The sequence below is a fragment of the Cinclus cinclus genome, chromosome 9 (assembly GCF_963662255.1).
Source record: "Cinclus cinclus chromosome 9, bCinCin1.1, whole genome shotgun sequence".
Taxonomy (NCBI): domain Eukaryota; kingdom Metazoa; phylum Chordata; class Aves; order Passeriformes; family Cinclidae; genus Cinclus; species Cinclus cinclus.
The window spans coordinates 9303513-9327017 of NC_085054.1; the positions used below are offsets into that span (position 1 = coordinate 9303513).

The following is a 23505-nucleotide window of genomic DNA, read 5'->3' on the forward strand; positions in this document are numbered from 1 at the left end:
CCTACCACTAGTCTTTTATTTTGTACTAGGAAAGGCTTTGCCATTTTAAATGGCTCTGTTTGCTACATTTCCTTCTAAGCACAGTAGTCAGATGTTGTTCTGAGGAATCGGGCAGCTTAGCTTCCAGTGACATTGATTACACTCAACAGTGAGAGCATGAGAAAGAGTAGTGGGTGGAGAAGTGAAAAGGCAGTGTGAGGCATTTCAAGGAGGAGATCTGCACTCTAGCACTTGCATGTGGGTGACAATCCCTCAGAGAAACAGTTTTTACTGTGAAGTGGAACAGAGTTGAATCTTCTGTGCTCACTTCAGGTTTAATCTCCATCCCTGCAAACTACCACTGCAGCCTGTAGTTAAACGTGCATTTATTTAAAATGAAAAGAAAATAACAAGAAGAAGCTGCATCTTTAGCATGGAGCTGTGATTCCACAGAGAGAGACACTGGCATGTTAATCCCTGGCATAAATGGGTGCAATTCTCAATGACAATGCTAAGCCTGTTTACACATGGGCTGAGCTGAACCCAAAGATGACACATAATGCTGTTCAAAATAATTCATTTAATCCCTTTTGAATTTTTGCGATCTAACAACCAGAGATGTTTGTGTTAAGAAAAGACGATACGGAAAAGCTGTCATTGTCACTGACCATGACTTTTCTCTGACTTACAAATTATGACAGTGATTATCCTATTTTAGAAAAAAAGCCATATTTTTATTCAAGAGTGAATATTAGTGAATTGAATAAATTCTCTGTGATAGTTACCAAACTGAAATAAGATCTGCTTTTTAAATCAGAAACAGTCTGAGCTAGCTTATACAAAGAAAAACAAAACCATCCTGGCAGTAAGGCTACATTTTATTTTACCAAAGTTTATAATGAATAAACCTTGGGTTTAGTTTCTTTTTCTTTTACATGTACTTATTTTAATAGCAAAAGAAAGCAGATGGAAAAGGAAGCTGCATGGTACAGTCTACAAAACATGCAAGTATTATTATATCACTTAAGATATTTAACAAGCTACTAAATCACACTCTTCTTCTTGCATCAATTGCCTGGAGGCAGAGTATCAGAAACAGTAAATATTTATTTTACTTAGAAACTATGTTAGTAAAAGGCCTCAGGGTTTAATCTGAAAGAAAAAAAAAAAATCCTTGAATCTTTGACCCAAATTTCCAGTGTCATTTATGTCAGTTAAAGTCCAGAAGACTCCTAAAGTTGATAGAGCTTCTTTAAGATTCTGGCTAGTTGTCCACAATTGGAATCCAAATTAATGGTGCCTGCTTTGGTTTTGGTTGGAGTAGAGTTAATTTTCTTCACAGTGGCTGGTATGGTGCTATGTTTTAGATTTGTGCTAAAAACAGTTTGGTTATATAGAGATGTTTTTGCTGTTGCTGAGCTGCACTTGCACAGTATGAAGGTCTTTTTAACTTCTTGTACTGCTTCACCAGCAAGAAGGCTGGGGCTGGGGTTGCACAAGGATATGGGAAGGGACACAGCACAGCTGACACCAGCTGACCAAAGGGATGTTACAAACCATGGAGTGTGTTGCTCAGCTTATAAACCTGGGGAAAATAGGAGGGTGAGGGGGACATCCAGAGTTACAGTGTTTGTCTTCCCAAGTCACCTTCGTGTGTGATAGAGCCCTGGCTGTCCTGGAGATGGCTGAGCACCTGCTGGCCTGTGGGAGGTGGTGAATGAATTCATTCTTTAGCTTTGCTTGCATGCACAGCTTTTGCTTTACCCATTGAACTGTCCTTATTTCAACCCATGACTTCTCTTGCTTTTACCCTCATGGCTCTCCCCCACTCCACCAGTGAAGTGAGCAGGCAGCTTGGTGGTGCTTAGTTCCTGTCTGGGTTTAATCCATGACAGGACCTAATACTACCTGTAAGGATAAAATCACAGACACTGAGGTACAAAAATACTTTGTTTGCTACTCTTACTTTGTTAAAGGGCTGAAATTTGGTTTGCTTACATATGTTTATATTTTTGTGTAGGATAATCGGAACTTCTGTCCTACAAAATTCTGTAGTGGGTAATAAGTTTTATCAAACTTAATAACCAACCAGATAAGCGTGATTGACTAAGATAAGTGATTTGTAATAAAATCCTTAAGACATGTTTGTATTTGTTGTTTTTCTCTCAATTACTTGAGGAAGTTCCTGTGAGAAAGTATGTCTATTCTTAAACCTAAAAGACCTTTGAAGTCCAAAAAGTCCAAAATAACAATGTTTGTGAAGAAAAGAAAGAAAAAAAAAAGGGGGGGGGGGGAAATGGCTTTTTTTAATGCATTTTCAGAAAGTGAAAATTCATGTTTATGTTTTCCTATGTTTTTACATTTCACAGATGTTGTAGCATTTCATTACCAAAAGACTTTGCACAATGGTACTTGAAACTAAGGAAATACCAGTAAAGCAATATAATCTAAATTTACATTATGCTTTGGGCTTCCGTTTTTTCCAATTGTTCATTCTCCTTTTTCTAAATTAGTCAGTCAGATTAAAAAAGAAAGCAAACATGACCCTCTTTGGAAGTCAGAGATAGCTGAAGGTAATGCAGGCAAGTATTAGCTGAGTGTTTTTTCTGGTGGACTTTCCTTTCCTGTATGAGATCAAGAGTACAGCAGTCTTATCTGGTGTGTTACCAGCAATTTTTTTTAGTAGAGGTATACTATATCTATGCTTATGATACTTTATATAATTTTTGTATTCTTGTTTCCAGCTACACTACCTTCTGATTTATCTTAATAAAGCTTTTGGAGACTCTCAAGTGGAGTGTAGGTAAGTATTACTTCGATGTTTTAAGTATATGTAAGTATTACTGGTTATATACATGAAGTAAATAAATAAAAAGTTTAACATAAGCACGCATGTGTATCCTTGTGTAACTACATGAACAATGACAATTTCAGGCTTCTTGGTTTTCATGCCCAGCTTGTTTGGTGAGATCAGCAATGAACATGCAAACTTTCCCCAGGGTAGCCTAGAGCAACCTTTTCTATCTCTCCAAAAATTTCAGTATTCCCTCATTTAAAAACAAAACAATTATTGCCAAAGATAAGCCTAACAGGCTTAGATTACACATATGTATATGTGTATGTATAAAAAGAAAATGAGAACATAGAGAACATGGGCAGGCTGAGAGGTAGAGAAATGGAAATTGGCTGGCATCCAAGTAAAGAAAGGTCCAGGCATGAGAAAAAAAAAAAAATCTTTAAATAGGCAATTAAAACGAGGTAAGAGAGAAAGGTTGTTTGCTTAGAAGTTTTTTCCTTTAGCAAGTGGTTGTATGGAATGAGTAGTAAAAGAAAAGTTGATAAAGATCTTTCTGTTCTTAATCAGGAAAAGTATACAAGCCATAACTTTCACATTTGGACTTTTAAAGCACTTTTATACAGGGGGCCTGCTGGGGATCCACATTCTTCTGCAGTCATTATGGATGCTGAGTCATCAGGAAAGCTGGCCATTTGGGTTTTGGTTTCTAAATATAGAGGTGGACATTTAAATCCCTAATCTGCTAACAATGGACACTCATATGCAGTATTGGTGACATGAATGATTTAGTTCTTAATAGGCTGGTATCAAAACCAATGCTGTGCTTGTATGGCACATACTCCTGAAGAACTATGGTTTCTATGACAAGAAAAACTAATTAAAATTTTAAAATTATTAAAAGAAATATAGAAGAGCAACAAGTTTCAGTCTTTGATGGGCATCAGAACCCTCTCATGGTAGCTTGTGTATCTTTGCTATATGCAGAGGAGGTGGAACACGTAGACTTCAGGTGAGGGAACATGTGATCACCCTAAATTGAGGAAGGAAGCTTAGATTAAGCCTTAGAAGGGGTGAATTTTGACTCTTTGGTTGGGTTTTAGCTATTGTATTCAGGGAATAAGGAGTTTGTGGGAGTCTGCCTGGAAATTGTCAATTTGAAAATAATATTATTGAATAATATTATCAGAGATTTATCCTAACATCACCTTTGCAGCTGGTACATTCTGTACATAGATTGCTGTGGGGTTTATTTCTGATGAAGTTCTGCACACTTGGTTTGCTTGGAAACTTTGCTAAAGTAGAACCTTTGACATTCAAAACGCTGTGACAGAATCAGAATTAAAACAGGCGTTTTCACTTTTCGCTTTAGATAATTTTGTGTAATTCAGTATTACACAGTAGGAGCTCGTTCTTAATAAAGCAAGGTTTTACAGTGGTGGTTCAGTGTTTTATTTTGACAGCATTCTCTGCCTTCTGCATAGATCCTAGCGGAAGAGATTCTTGCTGAGTGCTTTGCCACCTGAAAATGCGGGGCAGGGAGGGAGAAATCCTGCCTGGTCAGCCATAGCATCAGTTTGGCTAAGCACGCACATGGCGGCAGCAGCATCGCACCTCTGGCAGGGCAGACTCAGCCAGTGACTGACCCCTGGCTCTCGCTGCTCAAATCTGCTGCTGTAGAGCATGTGCAGCACAGGTGCCATCTCCCCATCGAGCTACCAAGGTCTTCCAGGAAAGTGAGTCCTCAAACAAGCTGTGAGGTCCCATGGGTATTGTTCTGGCAGGCTACGTACGGCCCAGGGGCGCTCCAGTGCCTGGCTCTGCTTTGAGTGAAGCACATGCTTCATTATTTAGATTGCTTACAGTCCAAGTGGGCAAAACTCCTTGTAACTCTGAATTAAGGAAAGACTATTTGGTAAGTGGATGGCAGCAGAGGAAAGGCTGTTTTGAGGAAAAATGTTTTTTTAATTTAAACTTTGTGTCAAACCTTCATCCTGAGTATACACAGTATGTTTCAAGAGCTGTTTTTTTGTAGGTGAACTAGCTGGTAACAGAACTCTTTAACAGGATGTAAAAGACCTGTAGCTATGTTAAGTGACAAAGCTCTGGCCATTGCATCCAACATGCAGTGCTTTTGTACAGTGGCAGCTGATTCATCAGTCAAAAAAACAGCCGTTACCTTACTATAAGGTGTGAGCTTCAAAATGAGGCTGTGCCCTCATTTTCTCTAAGAACTTAAAACAGACAAAGTTTGAGGTTTTAAAACACAGTCAGCCATGCATGACTTACAAAGCCACAACAAATTAGGAACTCATTAAATCTTGAAAATACTTGAATTTTATCAGTTTCCTTCCAACTGGTATAAGACTTAAGATAATTTTACAACAGAAGGGTGTTTCTTGACAATATTATAGCAGCATGATGAGAAGAATCTTTTTTCGATTGGACTAGGGCAGAGGACTCTCCTGACACTTGTGCTAAAAGGTCTGGCCCTAGCCATAAACATCTTGTCTGTTGCTCTGATGGAGTTTCTCAGCAGCTTGTAGGTGAAGTCAAGGTCTCTGGGCTCCAGAAGATAAATACCTAATATGTGACCTACAAGTGTATTTCTGCTGTCTGTGGTAGATATAAAGAAAACAAGAAAGTTCTGGTTTATTCCACTAGTAAAAAAATCAGTAAATGTTTATTATGCAGCCCATTTCCTAATGTTCTTTGGAGAAGACTGAATCCTTTCAATTATGCATGGTATGCTGAAGGTATTTATTTGGGACTTTATTACTAGTTTCTATTATAATTATCATTATTTTGGGTGCTGTCTTCACACAGACTGAAAATCATGATACATCTCTCTTTCTTAATTCAATTCTTTACTGCAATTTGCCTATTTTCTACCTACAACATTCCAGATACTAGTTATTTAATGTGTTCTACTATTAATACATAATGGTGATGCCTTGATACTGTTGAAAAATACAGAATAGAGCTGAGATGAGACAGAGATATGGAATGAATTACTGATTGTCTAAAATATAAACACAATTCCAGCTAAAACTCTTTATGTTGTGTGACCAGTTATTATGTCTTGTTTGAACCTTATGTGAAAAGAAAAAAAATACATATAAAATAAATTGAATATGCAAAATATTTACTGTGTTCACAAAACTGCTAGTGCTTCTTTTCCCAGTTTCACTCATCCCTGTTAATTCTGACAATGCTGCCACGTGACTTGTGGTGAAATTAAACTCCCATAAAAAATGCAATATAATAAAATATACTTGTGAATTTCTCTAATGAATGTGCCACAGAGGGTCCATAGCAGCTTACTGGTCAGTGACTATTACTGTGCACAAATAAAGTCCCTCTTGTGAGAACACTTCTATTAGGACACTTATAGTGTAATAAGACATGTTTTCTTTCATGTGATTCCTAGGATGACCCTGTCTCAAATTTGATACAACAAATACTGTTCTGACCCTCAGGAACCAAGTGAAAATTTTGCCACAGACTTCACTTAAGACAAGATCTCATCATAAAGAAATTTCATAGTCAGACCTAGAACTACTGTCCATACTGTTTCAGGGATCTGTTGACACTTTGGTGAGTGTAATATCAGGAGTTTCTTGGGCTGCATTTTCTGTGACTTTCTTGATATTTGTGGTTTTATGCTTCCAGATAGGAAAATGTAAACTCTCTTGGCAAAATGAAAAGGAAAGAAAAAATGCTGCAGTTTGAGTATATCTGTACATTGCTGTGTTGTCAGACCTGCTTTTTAAATTAGTTTTTAAGTTTTTATAAGAAATGCTTTAATAAAATACTGATATGAAATGTTCTGTTCAGCAGTCATAGAAAAGAAGCAGTCCATAGTCTGTATCTACTCAACACAGAAAAGGCCTGTAATTGAAGCAGCTGAATGACTTAATATGAAGAATTTTGAAAAAGGAAACTAAGCTATACTGCATTCTCATTTATTAGATGGGGAGAGGGAACTGAGGAGTAACCTTTAAGGAACCCAAGTTGCACCTGAATAATTTGCATTTAGAAAGGATGTACCTTTCATGTTCAATTGGTTTATTGAATCCATGCTAGATTTCTGTAAATGCTACACAGGTTTTGCATCTCCAGTATTTTGCCTAAATCAAAGACTAACCTCTGGAATCTGGCTTGGCTATATTACATTTGTGTTTAGTCTAATAGAGGTGAAGAAAGTCATTGAACTGAATGGCATAAATTCTCTTGGTCCTTTGGAAGCAGCTTAACAACAATCTCACTTGGATGTTCAGTTTGACAGGAATTTAACATCATTCCTATACATAGGAACATCCTTCTACTTGAAACAGCCTTCACAAATTCATGTTTCAGTAAATTACAAGGGCAGAATGTAGTGCTGAAGGAGGAAAAGCTGAATATACTTTTAATTCCTGTGTGAAATTAAAAAAAAGGCATGTGCTTTGAGTGGTGAGCAAGTCTGCCTTCATTTTGATTCTACTAGTCTGCCATAAAGAAACTTCAAACAATGCTTATTTTACTGAACAAAGATTTTTGAATATTATTGTCTTAAGGAGCTGTGGGGTTGGTTTGAATGTTTTGTTCCTTTAGTGTACAGTATATGTTGACAATAAATTCTTCTTGCAGACAGTGGTTATAAGAAGTTTTGCCTAGGGGGTTACACAGAATACTTTATTGGAAGTATAAAAGAAATCTTGCTTTGTATGTGGGACTTCTTAATAATACACCTGTTTCAGTCTCCTTCTGTTTCAGTCTTTGTGTGTAGATCTCTCAGGTACCTTGTACAGTCCTTGTGGACAAGATAGTATTTAACAAGGTGCATGAGACTTGTAATATTTTGGAATTTGTTCGTGATTTTTATGTAAAAGCAAAATCATATTGAAATCAGACAGGATCTAATTTGTGAATTACATTCAGGAAGTGCTTTGTGGAAAAATACCCAAATCAGTAATAGGGACTAGATATTTCATATTGTATTTAATATACTCAGCAGTAGATACATGAGACTGTAAATAGTGTTTTTGAGTTTATTCTTAGCAGTAAGTACTTGTTTGTGTTAAGGCAGGGTGATAGTTTGGTTCTCATCCTGAAAAGCAGGAAAAAGCAAATGTCTCTGTGGACTCTGCACTCACACTGTCTTTAAGGGAACTTAGCAATAACAGTGCAATTGCTCTTTCAGCTGGAGTCTGGGATGTCCTGAGTTATTCTGAATGTGTGTTAGCCTCAGTTATTGGCACCCTGGTCCCCAGATGGAATTTTTTCTTCCACTCCTCTGCAGCATTCCTTGTCAAAAAGGCTACTCTCACCCTTTACCCCATGACAGTAGAAGGGCTAGAGTTTGGAATGACGGTACTGAAAAGTGAAAGCTTCTATAAAAGAGGAATCACAACTTTCTCCCAAAAAATCCCTGTGTAATCTTTGCTTTTGTTTTGTTGAATCCCATGACAAGAAACTATCCAGTAAATGGTTTACTATTGCTAAACGTCAGGACTAAATAACAAGAGCCATAGGTAAGATAACCACCATAATAAAGGTTGACTAAAGCCATATATAAACAAAGGCTTCTCAGACAACCTGGATATTTTGTACATGTCCCATCAGCAAAAAAAGGTATGGCATGACTGCAATCCTTGAGTTCAGTACAGCTGCTAAACTGTAATTAGTTATGAACCTGTCTAAGAAATTGTCCCACCCTGGTGAATAATCATCTCATTCATTGTTAACTCACTGCTTGCTCATGGTTGGGTTGGAGTGAGTGGGATATGGTAACATGCACAGCAGTAAGTTTGGCACTGTAGTCTCAGAAACTACAGGTAAGGAACATAAATATCTGTATTTGTGTGTGTGTAAACCATAATAAAAATCCCTAAACAAAATAAGTTGACTTGCATCTTCCCAGCTCCACACAGAATCGTAGAACTACATAGATAGCAGTTGTGTTGCTTTGTGCATGCCTGAGGTGTGGTCAGGAATCAATACAGAAATATATTAAAAATTGAATGGAAAAAAGAAACTAATGTGCAGAAATGTCTTGCTGCTATTTTGTTTGCCTCTAAATGTTGCTGTAAATAAACGAGTATGTGCAATTGGCCATGGATTATCCTTTATACACGAGAATCTAAAAACTCAATTTGGAACAAGTTTTACAGCATACTTCATAACTTCTTTGGATTTTTAAAAACTTTTTAATAACTTCACATATGAATTTTTGAGTGTACTGTAGTACTGTCATCAAAAAGAAGATCAAAATAGTGACTAGAATAAATGAAAAGAGAGAGATAGAACTGGCACACAATCTGTATGGAACAAAGAAGTTACCTTTATTATTCAAAGTACAACTCCTGTTGGGAACTTGTGTAGGTATCACATGAATCATCATGGAATAGGTCCTCTAATGAAGGACCATTATGATGGGAAGCAGGTAGTCTCCATCTGAAATAAAAAGCTAGGCACAATTATACTGGTTGTTAGCGTGCAAGCAGCTAAAAGAGCCCTGTGTGTTATTAGGCACTTACCCTTACTACCTGAAGTGGAATTGTCTGATAGGAAAATTGGGTGGGACTTCCTGTGGAAAAAAATGCAAATTGTGTACAAAGTTGTCTGTATTATTCTTAAGACTGATTTTAGTAGTTTTAAGTTTTCTTGGTAATGAAAGAAGTATATTGGCTCTTCCTGAGGTCTGTAAGCTTTATTAAGCACATGCATGACAAGTAATCTGATAGCAAACTAGTCTTCTTTGCCTCCCTAGACCCTTTAATATTGACTGAATCCCTTCATCTGAGACAGGCATTGCTTTCACTGTTGTTTCTATGACAGATGATTATGAATGGTGAATCTGTCTTTGGAAGGCAGAAGATGAGATGCAATTTCTTTTAGTGGTCAAGTCTCATAGACATCCTTTTTTATGTGTCAGTATTGAGTCTTATAAAAGATTTTTCAAAAGTGAAAGTAAATTTTCCTGAGAGAGAAAGATAAGAAATAAAGGATTAGTAACTCCTACTGTGAAATTCTAGCTCCATTTCTAATGCTAGGTTAATAGTTGGAATTTGTGATCCTAAAGACCTATGATTCTAATAAGAGATTTGCTCCTGACTTCAGGATGATCAGTTTTACTCCTATGGTGCAGCTGGGCTTTCCTAGGAAAGCTAATGCCAGCACATCATGAATGCAACATGATGGGAAAAGGATAACAGTGAATGACATCCATAGCCAATAATAGCTGCTGTGAGCAATCCTGTCAATCAGTGTATTAATGTTAGTCACCAGCTTGATTAATGACATGGAAACACTCACTCTTTCTCTGAATAGTGTCTGAGTGCCTCCTGCCAGAGCAATGGAGATCACCTTCTGCTGAGCTTATACATATATGCAGGGATAGAGCCCTTATGGGTGCTTCAGTGCATTGTGTATTAGTCTCTTCCACATGAAGGGTGCTCTGAGACATCATTCTGTTTTATACCTGCCTGTATTTGTTTGCACATGTAAAATCACCTGACTCTCAGACCAAGGGGTGCCTTGTAGCTTTAAGCTCAGCAGTGGCTGTAGTCTGCTTTAGGGAATTTTTCTGTCACTATAAAAGAGAAAACAAGACTCATACTAAAGATGGCCCCAGAATTTCTTTGCAATGATCCTCCCTGAGAAACTTAAAGTTCCTTGATTGCAAATGGGAAAACACTTGAGGAAATGTGTGTGCATGGTAGAGAGAACTTGAAAAGGCAAAAAAAAGAAAAAGGATTTAATTGAATAATTTCCAAAAAATAAAGTGAAAAATAATTATTTACATCAAACCAGAAGGCAACAACAGTAGTGTGAGGGGACGGAGTCATTTTGCTGTCTGAAAGTACTGAAAGTTTTACTCAAGACTAGGCAAAGTTCTGCATTGTGGTGTTAGATGTCAAAATCATGAGATACTCAGCTTGTCACAGTGAGGCTACTTCATTGCCTCATTTCATGCTAGTGTGTTTCAGGCTGTTTATTCTATGTGCAATAGATTAAATTTTCCTATTTTGACAGGGAATATCTTCAGCAGTATGCTCTGAAATGCCTTAGGGATTCAAAATGTCCCTTAATCAATGCTGCAGACAATGCAGTTTTAATTTTTTTTTTTCTCTAGTATGTGAACTATGACACTAGATTCATCCTGGCATACATGTGTCAGACCAGACTGAAAGCATTCAGCTAGAGCCACTTCATTACCAGCACAGTGCCAACAAATAGGGGACAATCTAAAAAACAGGGATTGTAATATAGCATAGATGAGAAATGTATCTCAAAATAAGGTCATAATGGAGGATATAAATTGCACAGCAATCCAGACAGCAACAGGACATCCTTAAAACATGCTACAGTTTCTGCATGCTGATACTGACTTTTACAAATATGCAACAAATATGGATTGTTTGTGAAATGAACAGCTATGGGTCAAGATGTAACATAACAGAAAAACAACTTTGCAAATATAAATATTTATTATTAGTGGACAGTAAACGCTTCCTACTAAACTTGGCAAGAATTATGAACCCAACCCCCCCTTAGTACTTATTGGAGAATTAGAAGGCTAATGAGAGAGCAAAGAAACCTCTTCTGCCTTCTAGAAAAATTAGCAAAGCTGAACCATAATGAAGAATACTCCAGTGTATTGAGAGCTACTGGGCTTTAGATCCACCACTAAAATTCTCCAGTGCCTGATACTGAACCAAGAAAAGAAAAATACAAAATGAAAAATCCTGCATTGGCTGAAGGACATGCAGAATTCTTTCCCATCTGTATTTTTTGTGATTGTTAATATTTGTGTGAAACAGTGCTTGACTGCCATACAGCAAATTACAAGCAAGAGATGAATGTGTCTGGTTTGATCTTCCAGCTTCTTTGATAAGATGCAGGTAAGAGTTAATGTCATCTCAACATATTGTGGCGTGTTTAACATCTGCCATTCCTTTCTATGTTTGTTTGCAGTTTCAGTCCTTAACTTATGGCCTTTTCTTTTTTTTTTTTTTTAATTTAGCCATTGATTACACCCCAGAACATGAGGTTCATTTGAACTGCAAAATCCCTATTTCTTGTGGTACTAATAAGCATTGTGCCTACTGAAAGCTGTAGCAGAAGAGAAAGGGAGGAGGCCTAAGAGGCTTGACACTGTCTTTTGTCTGTGTTGCAGCAAGAAAAGGAAAGATGTATAGCAATTGTCTTATCATCATGCAGATATATACATGTACATAAGCATTTTTATTTGTTTATCTAATCTCTTGGATGCTTTTTCAATGCCTGTCTTAACCCTTTGTTCTTGAAGTAAGCAAGGAAAAACTGTATGACAGGCATTTAATTTTTTTCTTTTTCAAGAACAGCTAGTGTCCCTGTGCTGAGAAGAAAATGGGACTGTGTGGAAAGCTAAATTTCAATTAACACATCAAAGGGCAGTTTGTGGTGTTTTGCCTATAGCTAGGGTTTAACTGAGTTGCAGGACTCTGGGAATTTTGTGCTTTCTTACAGGCTCACTTAATGCATTCTTACCTTTCCTACTTTTCTGCTCTTCCTCCTCTTTTCTGAAGGGGACAAATGAAAGCAATATAATCTTGTTGAATATGGTTCTTGCTGATGAATTAGATGAACAGCTGCTGGGAACAGTCTAGGAATACAATTTGGTGAAAAAAAAAGAGATACAAAAAAAATCCCTTATGATGCCATTCATTCTATATGCAGTATTATACCATATTGGTAGAAAAATGGTAAGGCCTACAACTCAATTTCACTTTGAGCTGGTTTTAAAAGAAGCAATTCTACATACATTGCAGCCACAAAAATGTATATTTAGAAGCACAGACTTTTTCTTTGCAGGTTAAAACTGCACAGCTGTATACATTTGATTTTTTGCATGCATAAGAACTTACTTTTACAGGCACAACTATTGTACTTTCTTCTCAGTTTTACCCAAACAGTTATGCTAATTCTTACATTATGTAGTTCATCTACTTTTTTTTTTTTTTTTTTTGTGCTTTAAACCAGGTTGGGAAGGGGGAGAAAACCCTATATTTTGGCATGCAGGACAATCAAAAATCCAATCCAGAAAATGGAAGTGTCATTGGTGTGTCAGTATTCCTGCAATATCCTCCAGCTCACATTTTTGTGTTGTAAAAACCCAGCATGCCATTGTGTGTTAAGATTGGAAATTAAAGCTAATGTCCTCAGTTGCTTTATGAATGTTATACACCAAGTGAAGCAGTAACATTTTGCTTTCTTGTCTTGCTACTTTAGTGAATTCTTTCACAGTTCTTTTTTACCTAGCAGAGTCTGGGAAAAACACAGAGAATTAACACACCTGTTTCAAGAAATGGGAAATAATTACATTGATCTTGGATTGATTACCATTTAGTGTAGTTCTCATAATTCACATATTCTGGAAAGGTTGATGGGGATCTTGGTAATATAGAACCTGCTAAAGCCTTTGGCCACGTGTCCCATATTTTGAATCAGATGTCTGTGGTTTACTGACTACTTTCCTTTCATCCCACTGCAGGCCAGTAGTAGGAGTTGGAATTTTTCTTGATTGGGGAGTTTAAAACAACTGAAAACCTTCTTATGCTATGTACATTTTGTAAACTACAAGCTTGGTCGGAAAACATAACCATTTTAGAGTTTTAAGCAAGCAATTTTAAATAAATAATTTAAAATGTTATTCTGGAACAGAATTTTTTTTCATGCTTATAAAAATGGAAGAGGCCTTCTTGTTAGTTATGAAGAATGGAAAAAGAAACATTTTTAAAAATTAATTCTTAGAAATAATCTAAAAAGTTTAATAGTAGTCATGAAGATTTCAACATAAATGATGCTTTGGTTTCTTTAACAGGGATTGCATGAGTTCTTGGCATGGAAGTGTCATCAGATGAACTGTAACTATAGCTTGACACTCTGTGTGTCTGTGCATATGCATAGCTTGATGTTATCTAAATATCAGTAACACTGATACCTAAAGCTACTGTGGATGAACACAGGTTTCTGATGACAGCATCTTAAGTACAGGAGAAAAGCTCTTGTGCAGTTCATGTTTATAATACCATCATATCCCTGAGGTGCTGACAGAGCTTCATTCACAGTTTTTCTCTGAGTTGTTTTTCTGTATGTCATGTATCACTTTTCTCTTTCTTGATTAAAATCATTGATATTACTTCACTTTAAATAAGGACATTGAGAATTAACATCATAATAACTTTTAAGTACCCTAGTTATTTTAAAAGAATTCAAAATTTCAATTTGACTTCCTAATGGTTGTAAAAGGTATGTTTTGGATAATGGAATGGTATTTTAAGAAATAATGTAATTAATAAAGAATATTATTTTATGCATACATGTTTAAAAATACTAAAGCTAGGGGTTTTTTTTAATTCTCTGAATTATTTTTTATTTTATGTGGAGATTTGTTTTATTTTCCTGAGGCCTTGGTTTCCCAGTTGTAACAGTTGTACTGCTTAATATGTAGCAATCAAATTAAATGAAACAGGTTCTCCAGTCCTGAAATCATTACACTGGGGGAAAAAAAAATAAGGAGGTCCAGTCTACCCCTGTTGTAGCAGGAAATGGGTAACTAGGTCATCCCTGACAGATGTTTGTATAGGCTTCTGTTAAAAACCACAAATGAAGGGGATTCCACAGCCTCATAAATCTATTCCATCTAATCTAGACTTTCGGTTGAAAGGATTTCTTTTTGTCGTTGTTTTTGTTGTTGTTTAATTTTTTGTATCTAGACTACTCTTCTTTGATGCAAATTAAGCAGTTACTTGTTATATAATTCAGGTGTGTACTGTTGACCATGACTTTCTGTATGCACCCTTTTATGCATTTTCCACCCAGTCTTCTTTTTCTGAGGAAGCGAAGCCGCATTTCTTCAACCTTTCCTTGTAAGTCATATTCTCACAATATCATTCTTGTTGATTTCATTTCAGCTCCATCCAAATTGTTGAAATTGTTCTTGGAGTGCCTTGTCTAAAATTGCACAGAATGCTCCAGCTGAGACCTCAGCGCCAGTGAAGATTGCAAAATAATTAGGTCCTGCATCTCACATACTGCACACTTCCTAATACATCCTGGAATGTGAAATGCCTTTCTGAAACATCATCATATGTAGTTTGAAATCCACTTGAATCTTCCTATCCTTCTTTGCAATTCTGTTGCCTTGTTAAAGCATCATTGGGTTATATTTATATACTCTTTTATTTTTGACAATTTTGGTCTGTCTAGTATGAGCTTATTGCAGTTGTAGTTTCTCACCTTATCGAAATGTTTTGGATTCTGATCTGCTTACCTGAGTTTGCAACCCCATTCCAGACTTTTTGCAAATTTGATAAATTTACTCTCTTTTCTATTTTCCAAACTGTTCAATGAAAAATTGAATATGATAGGATGGATGAGAAGTCCCTGAAGGATGTTACTGCAATGCCATCCTACTCTGTCAGAGTAAATAAATACTTCTTGGGAGAAATACTTAACTACTTGTGTGTCAACTGTTACTTGACTTTGTCTACACTATTTTTTGTATTTCAGGCAAAATTAAGAGAGGACCCAACTAAAGGCTTGATACTACAGATACCACATTTACTGATTCCTTCTTATTCAATAGGCCTGCTGCCCTTTCTAGGAAGGAAATTGGAGAGGTTTGACACAATAATGATCCTAAGATTACATTTTAAAACCTTACTGCCTAATTGTTTTCTATCATATTGTTCTCTTCATGCCTATACACTAACTGCCTAATAACCTATGACAGTATCTCTCAGAGATGCATGGTTATTTATGAGAGCCAGTGGCATTTTGTTTCCTAAGGCAGTATTTTCATCATTTCTAGTCTTCTTGGAGCTCTCTTACACTTCATGAATTCTCAAAAAACCCAAAACAAAACAAAACCCCACTCCAGAACTCCCTCCCCCTGCTTCTGTCCCAGAATCATCATCCAGAGATTATTTTGTCTTTTAAGTGCTCCAGGCTAATTTTTAGCTCATTTTCCTATGGAAACACAGTTCATACAATCCCACATATGACCAGTCAGGCCACACCATGCTTTTTGAACTTGTTGCTTACTCTAACTGAACTGGACCAAGTAGTTGTGGTCTCAGGGATACCACATTTCTACAGATATATTGAAAATAAGCAGGAAAATAGAGAGCCTTCCATGACAAGGAATTCAGTGCAAATGAAATCCTGGTATCAGGTATTGGAAAACTCACAGTAGAATGTTATGAATATTCCAGCCATAAATTTCAGTCATACTTTTTGCCCTGGGCTAATGCAATCAGGAGAGACAAGGCTACAGGGAAGCTGGCTTTATTCACTGCTTTCTGAACTACATGTTTAAGTCAGCAGGATTGGAAACTGGCATTTCTAATATTGCTTAACACATTCCTTCCCTTTTCTGGTCTGTGTGTCTCAGACCTTTGTTAAAATTAATTGCTTTGCATGTCTGACACTAAGATATTTTGTAGACACATTAGGCAAATAAGCATTAAATATTTCAGAATTCTTTGTGTCACATTATTTGCTCTCTTTTACTTAGATACTTCATCTCCCTTTGTGTGTGTGTAACCTTCTATTGGCTTTAAAGTCCTTTCCTAGATTAACTTATATAACCTCTTAACCTTCATTCTTCATTCTTTGTGTGAGTTTAATATTCTTTGAAACTCATTTTTAGTCATTGGTTCTTGTTTTCACTGTTTTGCATGATTCCTTCCTGTTTTTCAGTTAACCAAATAGCTCCTGATGAAGCCTTGCTGTTCTCTTTTAGGGCTTACTTTACATCAGGGTAGTCTGCTGTTGTGCCTTTAATATATTTTTTTCAGTAACTGTTGGCTCTCTTATTCTCCTGTTTCCTTATGAATTTCTTCCAAAAGATCTACCCACCCGCTCATTCCGTAAACCAAGGAAAATCCACCTTTGGAAAGCCATATTCTTTCTGTCACTCTATGCTTTCTTTGGCATCATTAATTGTATTGTTTTGTGATCAGTTTCATATTTATATCTTCCTCCTTTGTCTCATTAGGAAGCATTAACTGATGAGCTAAATATGCAAAGCAGCCTTTCTTGTCTTATCTCTACAACTGTCTGAAATCTCAGTACCCTGAAAGAAAGGTTGTTTCAAATCTACTGACTATGGGGCTGTTATTTTTTTTTTGGAGGTGTGCTTGGACAGAACAAGGGATAGGACACTGAACTGAGTGGGTGTCAGAACAGCAGCAGACCAGCTCATCTGGAGCTGGAAGGGAACAGAGAAAGAGAATCTGTAATTAGAATACTGTTATTTTCATATCTAATATTTAATCATCTATCAGACTTATTGTTAGTGTTTTGTAGCCAAAATTTGAAGGCCTTATTCAACAATTACAAAAAAGCCCCAAACCAACAACCCTAAACTGGTAAGACTTTTGCCTGAAAAAAGCATCAAGACATGCCCCATTGCTATTGGAAACCACATACAGACATGGCTCTCTGCAAACACTGTCTGTCTCTAATGGCTTAAAATCAAAGGCAACAAAATAAGCTCCAGGCAAGACATATACTTCAGAAAAGAACATATAAGGTGTAAAGAGTGAGATAGAACTATGAAAGATGTGTGGAAAAGCATGATCTTAAAAAAACATGGAGAGGAAGCCTGACAGATAAGAGGGGCCTGTTTACCTGAGAGCAGCATTGTAAAAGGAGTAGTCTGAGTATAGAAAAAAATTGCAGGGAAGAGCAGACAAGTCGATTGCGAGGGACATGGGAAGAAAAGTAATATAATAAAATGAAAAGAGACAGATGGGGAGAAAGAAAGTGAATGTAGCATCCATCCAGACTTTTTTTGTTATTATTTTTCACCAGGGAACATTAAAAACCAAATTTCTTATTAAAATGACATAAACAGGAAGATTGTAAAACTGTCCTTGATTCTGACTAAAATGTAATTAATAATCAAAGTAGCTAGAGCTGGAGCCAAAAGGAACATTTCTATGGCAAAAAAAAGCAACCCAAATTCAGCTTAATTTTTGTGTTTGGTTTGAGAGGAAGTTGTTTGCAGGCTTCTTGGAGATTTGGAACAAAAATCATCATAGCAGAGGTGGATCACTGGATCTGACTAACGGTTCTGACTAACAGTGATGATATTAAAGGTATAATAAATGCAGTTTATGACAATTACATAAATGATGAAAATAGAACTGTGTTTACACAGTGTTTGTGTCTAGTTCTTAAATGTAGGCTTAATGTGATAACATTGTTTTCATTTTAGCTTCTCTGCATCTTGATAAGCTGGTAGGGAAGATATTTTTGCTAGTATTTTATTTATGTATGTTTTTGTTGCCTTGCAACTCAGAGTTGCTAGCAAGTGACATATTGAAAAAATTGTATAGCATGTAGTGCAGTATATAGCTTAAGGATACAGCTCTAATTCAGTGAGCCTCAAAATTTATGTGATCGGGTTCAAAATAACTTTTTCCTATAAAAGTGTTGCTGCACTAAACCAAAAAAAGTGTTGCTGCACTAAAGTTTTAGAAAACTTTAACTAAACTTTAAAATTAATGTTAGTACAATTGCAACATTCCTATTTGCTCATAAATAGAAATGCTTTGTGAGAAACAGGTGCAGAAGCTGTTCCAATCTGAGATGGTGTGCTATCACAGCAATGCTCTTGCTGTCACAGTCACGTGGCATTTTACCTTGTAGTTGTGCCAAAACTGCATTCTGAATCTTCTGACCTACACAACACAGACTGGAAGATTCTAGTCATTATCCCAACCCAGACTGGCCAGTAGCATATTGGTCTGATCCAGGGAGGGTCCATAACAGCTCAGCTGTGTTAGAAGGAAGGACAGTGTGTTTGAGCTACAAACTTCTAGCATTCACCAAGACAGAAGACAGTATTTTTTTCTGTTAGGTTTTTGCAGCATAGTACATTACATCTAACCTAGAAATGTCATAAATATATCATTTTGATGATAAAGTAATTTTGGTGTTTTCTACACAACCTGCTATAGCAGTGTGTCTATTTAGTTGCAAGAATATTTTTCTACTATGCTGGTTAAATCAGATTGGCTGCTGGTGTTGGCATAGTTATACGATGTGTGTAGGTCTTTCTATATATGGGGTAGGTGAGTATGTGTATACATATTTTTATGTATAAAATTCATAAATATTGGCAAATGTGCAGTGAGGCATACTGTATTGGCTTATGCTTTAAGAAAATACTGCTATGAGTCTATTATCCAGTGCTAGGCTGACAAGGAACTAACAAAGAATTTGAAACCTCTCTTTCACTGGCATTACAAATAATTGAGGGGATAAATCAAAGGATAGTAGGTTTTGGTTGTTCTACTGTCTTGTGCCAAGTCCAAGGAGATGGAAGAAAGCTGCATATAAAATAGATGCCAAAAGCATCAGAAGTAAATACCCTAATGATCTCCAACTTCTGTCATTTCCCTGATTTGTAGCTGACAGAGACTGATTTAAGTTTGGAAGCCTATAGTTTAGAGTATATAGTTTACTGCTTTCCAAGGATATTGTAATTTCTTGTAACTCTTGACCTTCATTCCTAAAAGAACCAGCCTGCTAAATCAAGTTCCTCTTCTACCTCTACTTCTTCCAATCATCTCGTGAATTGGAGGACTTCCTTCTAATTACTGAGATAATTTTAAAATGGTCTTATTTGGAACCTATATGTAAACCTATGTTATTCACACAATCAGTTTCCTGGTATGGTCGGTTGCTACGCCTTGGTATTTGCAGTATCTGCTGCTTGCATGAAACCTAAGCCAGCTAATAGCAAATGGACTTTGGTGGGGAAAAAGAGAAGTAAGATACATGCAGTTATTAAGAACATGTATTATTTGATGTTATTAGATACAAATCTTTCATGAGGACACCAAAAAGTGCTTGGTGCCTATGAACAAAGAAGGTCTCACAACAGGGAAGAAGCTGCCATATCTCTGTAAGTTTTCCCACAGTCATAGCATATTCTTCCTTAAGAACATGTGGGATAACCTCTGGATTTTGTGTGTAATGTTTGAAATTATGTCTGTTTCTCTAAAGGATGTATGTGGAAATTTTGTAATTGACATTTGAACCTGAGCACACAGTAATCTTTATAGATGCAATGTAGATGTCTCCAAAAACGCACTCGTGCTGTAATCTTCCTTATTATCATTATTCAGATCATTAATTCTTTCCTTTAAGAACCTTCCTTTGCTATCTGCCAGTTAACATTTTTACTTCCTAGACATAGAACTTACTGTGATAAAAGTTTCTTGCATAGATAATTCCACTGACAAAATTGAAAGTTCTTACAATTTTAAAGCTTTTCAGGATTTTGTTGCTTACCTTTTTATATTTTTTTTTAATCTGTGGAATAAGGAAAATTCCTTATGCTTTTCTGTTCTTCAGTTGTCCTCAATTAGAGAGTAACTACTGCCATAAATGTTTCTAACTTTCATTTGACACATTCTTAGGAGAAAAACTGCACACCGGTTTCTCACTCCTTTCTGTTCTGATCTGAGTTTTGAGATCCTCTTCCTTAGGAATTTGCAAAACTAAATCAGTTTTCTGGAGCTCCACCTGGAATCAAGTTTTCCCATGTAGGTAGGTGTATGGCACCTTATTCATTGTTATCCAGAGCAATCCCACTGAAAGTTGATTTCTCTGTATCTACTACCTCAAGTTATGCGTGATGTTGATGGTATGCAGTGTTCACATAAACCTTGATAGCAGACTATTCTGTACCTAAAAACTAGAAGGTAAAGAGAAAGATTTAGTATTTATTATATTTCTAAAATATAATTAGTAATACTTTGTACTGTTTGAGGTGGATTTAGTGTTTAACATTTTGGGCAGGTAATGCTGACTGAGTGCTCACCACTGTGAGAGAAAGGCCCTGTCTGGCCGCTGGATCATAAAATTTTACTGCAAAATAAAGACAGGGCATTCAAGGGAAAGCATTATGTACTATTTGATAGGGGAAGTCTTGAAATTTGAAATTTCTGAAAGGTACTAAGGAAGGTGTTCTCTCCTGCCATGATACTACTAAATTGGTAACAGTGAAGCAATGTGGCTTTACAAGTAAAGGGGTACATTAAAATCAGTGTCAGCTCTAACCCAGTAAAAAACTAGGTTTTCTGTAAACTTAAGAGGGGAATATACCCAGCTGCACATATTCTTGAAGTTATATGTGATTTCTCATCTGGAGATGATCTATATAATTCAGGGTCCTTTCAATCTCTACATCAACAACTAATGAAACCGAGAGATACAGCTCTACTATGTCACAAAATGCAGACTCAACCCATATTTTGCAACAGGTACTGTGCTCTGCTGGGAAGTCCTGCAGTGCCTGCCCACTCTCTCCTGGTCCCTTGATGAGGTGGTGTCTAACCATTATGAGTTGGCACAGATCTGATTATTTTTCATAGTGTTAATGTTTGAAAATATAGAAGACACTTCAGCATTTCTATAATAATTAAACTGCATGTCTGATAGAGGAAGTAATGAATGGGATGCTCTTCATGATGTCCTGCTCCCCTAATCAAAGCAAGTAATACTTTATTTAAACAAGAAGTCTTAATTGTGTCAGTGGAATGATTTGTAGGCAACAGTTTGTAAGCAAAACTGAAAGGAAGAATACTTGCTTATATATGGTTTTATAAGGATATCAGGGTTTTGTATAGAGTGGATGCAAAGGGCTATAAACAAAGAGAATTTCTTTCACTTCTTTCACTTACGGCTTTTTACTTGGCAGATTTTAAAAGCAGCATACTGCAGCAGGATATATTCATCAAGAAACGAGGTGTATGTTCACTTATGCTATCATATGGATTGTGGGATTATGTTTTCATTTTAAGCTAGCAAGAATATTCTATATCAGCTACTAAGTATTAATATTGCAGTCAGAGTGAACCAGCACTGTTTTACTTCATTCATTTCCAAGTACTGGAAATTTCCTGATGTAATTTGCTTAGATAAAGTCTGAGAAGTCTTTAGGATCAAATCCTTAAAAGCAGGTCTTTGTTGAAATATAAGATCACTTCTTTCTGGAAAAAAAAAAAAAAAGAGTATAGCTGTTACTAGATACATGTCCTGGAACAGACTTGTTTAGCAAGTAAACATACTAGTTTTTACTTTCAATTAATACCAAATGGCAAGGAAACTTCCAGTTATGCTGTATACTTGTGGGAGGTGAAGATCTTAGATAATTTGACAGATGTCACTTTAAAAAGAAGAGACAGATTTAGTAATATGTGTGTTGTGCAGAGAGCTGCAATCCAACATTAGTAATCTATTCCTGTCATTCTCAAATGGAGGGGAAAGTAGGTTAGTAGATGGCCAGGATGTCTCCACACAGCAACCACAAAATAAGCGCCGTGCCTGAAGGATGAATATATTCTTCAGATACGCAAAATGCAATATGTCTGCAACCGTGATTTTTTTGTAACTAATCAAAGTCATTGTTATCCCTGTTATACGTATAAATATATATAAAATATATTTACCAGTTGCATTGGTAAATTAAAAGGCTTTGTTTCAGAAGTGACTTTCCATATATCTCACATTCTCAGTCATGACTATGTTAATTCTAAGGAAGGAAAAACTGAAAAATTCGGCGAAGTTTGCACTTAGGTCTTTAAACTCAAGGCAGAGGGGGACGTTTTGAAATTTGCCAGGTCGCGGTTGGTGCCCAGCTGGGAAGCCCAGCCTGGTGGTCGAAGAGGGTGAAGTGGTGGGCCTGGTACACGGCTCCTGCCCGACTTCCAGTTGATCCGACGGAAGCTCCCGCTCCTCAGCGAAGCGAGTTGCGGCTGGCGGCCAAAGCCTTCTCCCTCGGGACATCAGCTTCCCCCGAGTCTCTGCCGCCGCAGCGTCGTGTCCGGGAAAAGAAGAGCACTGAGAAGCGGCAGGCGGCCGAAAGCCCCCGGAGACGTTGCCTGAACACCGTTCACCCGGACCGCGCTGGGAAGAGCCCGCTACAGCCCCGCCGCTGCCGCCCGCACTCCCGCAGCAGCGGGCTGGGCTGGCCGCACGCCGGGGAGGTGCCGGGCGGCGCGGCCCCGGCCCCGGCCCCGGCAGCCGCGCGTACCGTCTCCGTCCCCGCCGCCGCTCCCGCCCCCGCCGCCCCGCCCCGACACCACCATGGCCGTGGCGGCGGGGCGCGGGGGCAGGCGCGGCGGTCGGCGCGGGGGCACGGGCGGACCGTGCCGCCGAGAAAACCGAGACGGAGGGGAACGCCGCGGCCTCAGGGGAGCTAGCTCCGGCTGGGCCGGGGCGGCCAACGGAGGGCAGCCCGCGGCGGGGAAGGTGCGCGCTCGGGCGAGGAAGGGAGGTATCGCCGCGGGGCGGGCGCGCTCGGGAAGAAGGGTCAGCCGGCGGGGCGGCTGCGAGCCCATCGCGGCGGGAGCCCTGAGGCGGGAGCAGCCGGCAGGCTCGGGCCGCGCGGCGCGGTGGGGCCGGGGGCAGGTGCGTGCGCGGCTGGCGCCGCTCCCGCCGGCCGCCCCTGGGCGGCTCCGGCTCGGCGGGGCTCGGCTGGGCGCCGGCGGAGCGCGGCGCTCGCTCGGCTCGCGATCGTGTTTGCGCATGACCCCTCCCCGCCTGCGCCCTCCCCTCCCCTCCCCGGCGGCAGCGGCGGCGGCGGCGGCGGGGAAGGTTGGCCTCAGACACAGGCGGCTGCTCGGCGGCGGCGACGCAGTGCAGAGGTGCGGGCAGGTTGCGCTGGCCCCGCGCCCCGTCTC

General features: G+C 38.3%; 1 protein-coding gene across 1 annotated transcript in view; it reads left to right on the forward strand.

Moving 5' to 3' along the window:
- Positions 1 to 14737, forward strand: part of METTL8 (methyltransferase 8, tRNA N3-cytidine) — a 42972-nt gene extending 28235 nt beyond the window's left edge. Inside the window, exons 13-14 of the mRNA XM_062498612.1 lie at positions 2724 to 2782; positions 14716 to 14737. The gene's annotated coding sequence lies outside the window, so the exon portion shown is untranslated. The remainder of the gene's footprint in view (positions 1 to 2723; positions 2783 to 14715) is intronic.
- The last annotated feature ends 8768 nt before the right edge of the window (positions 14738 to 23505 follow it).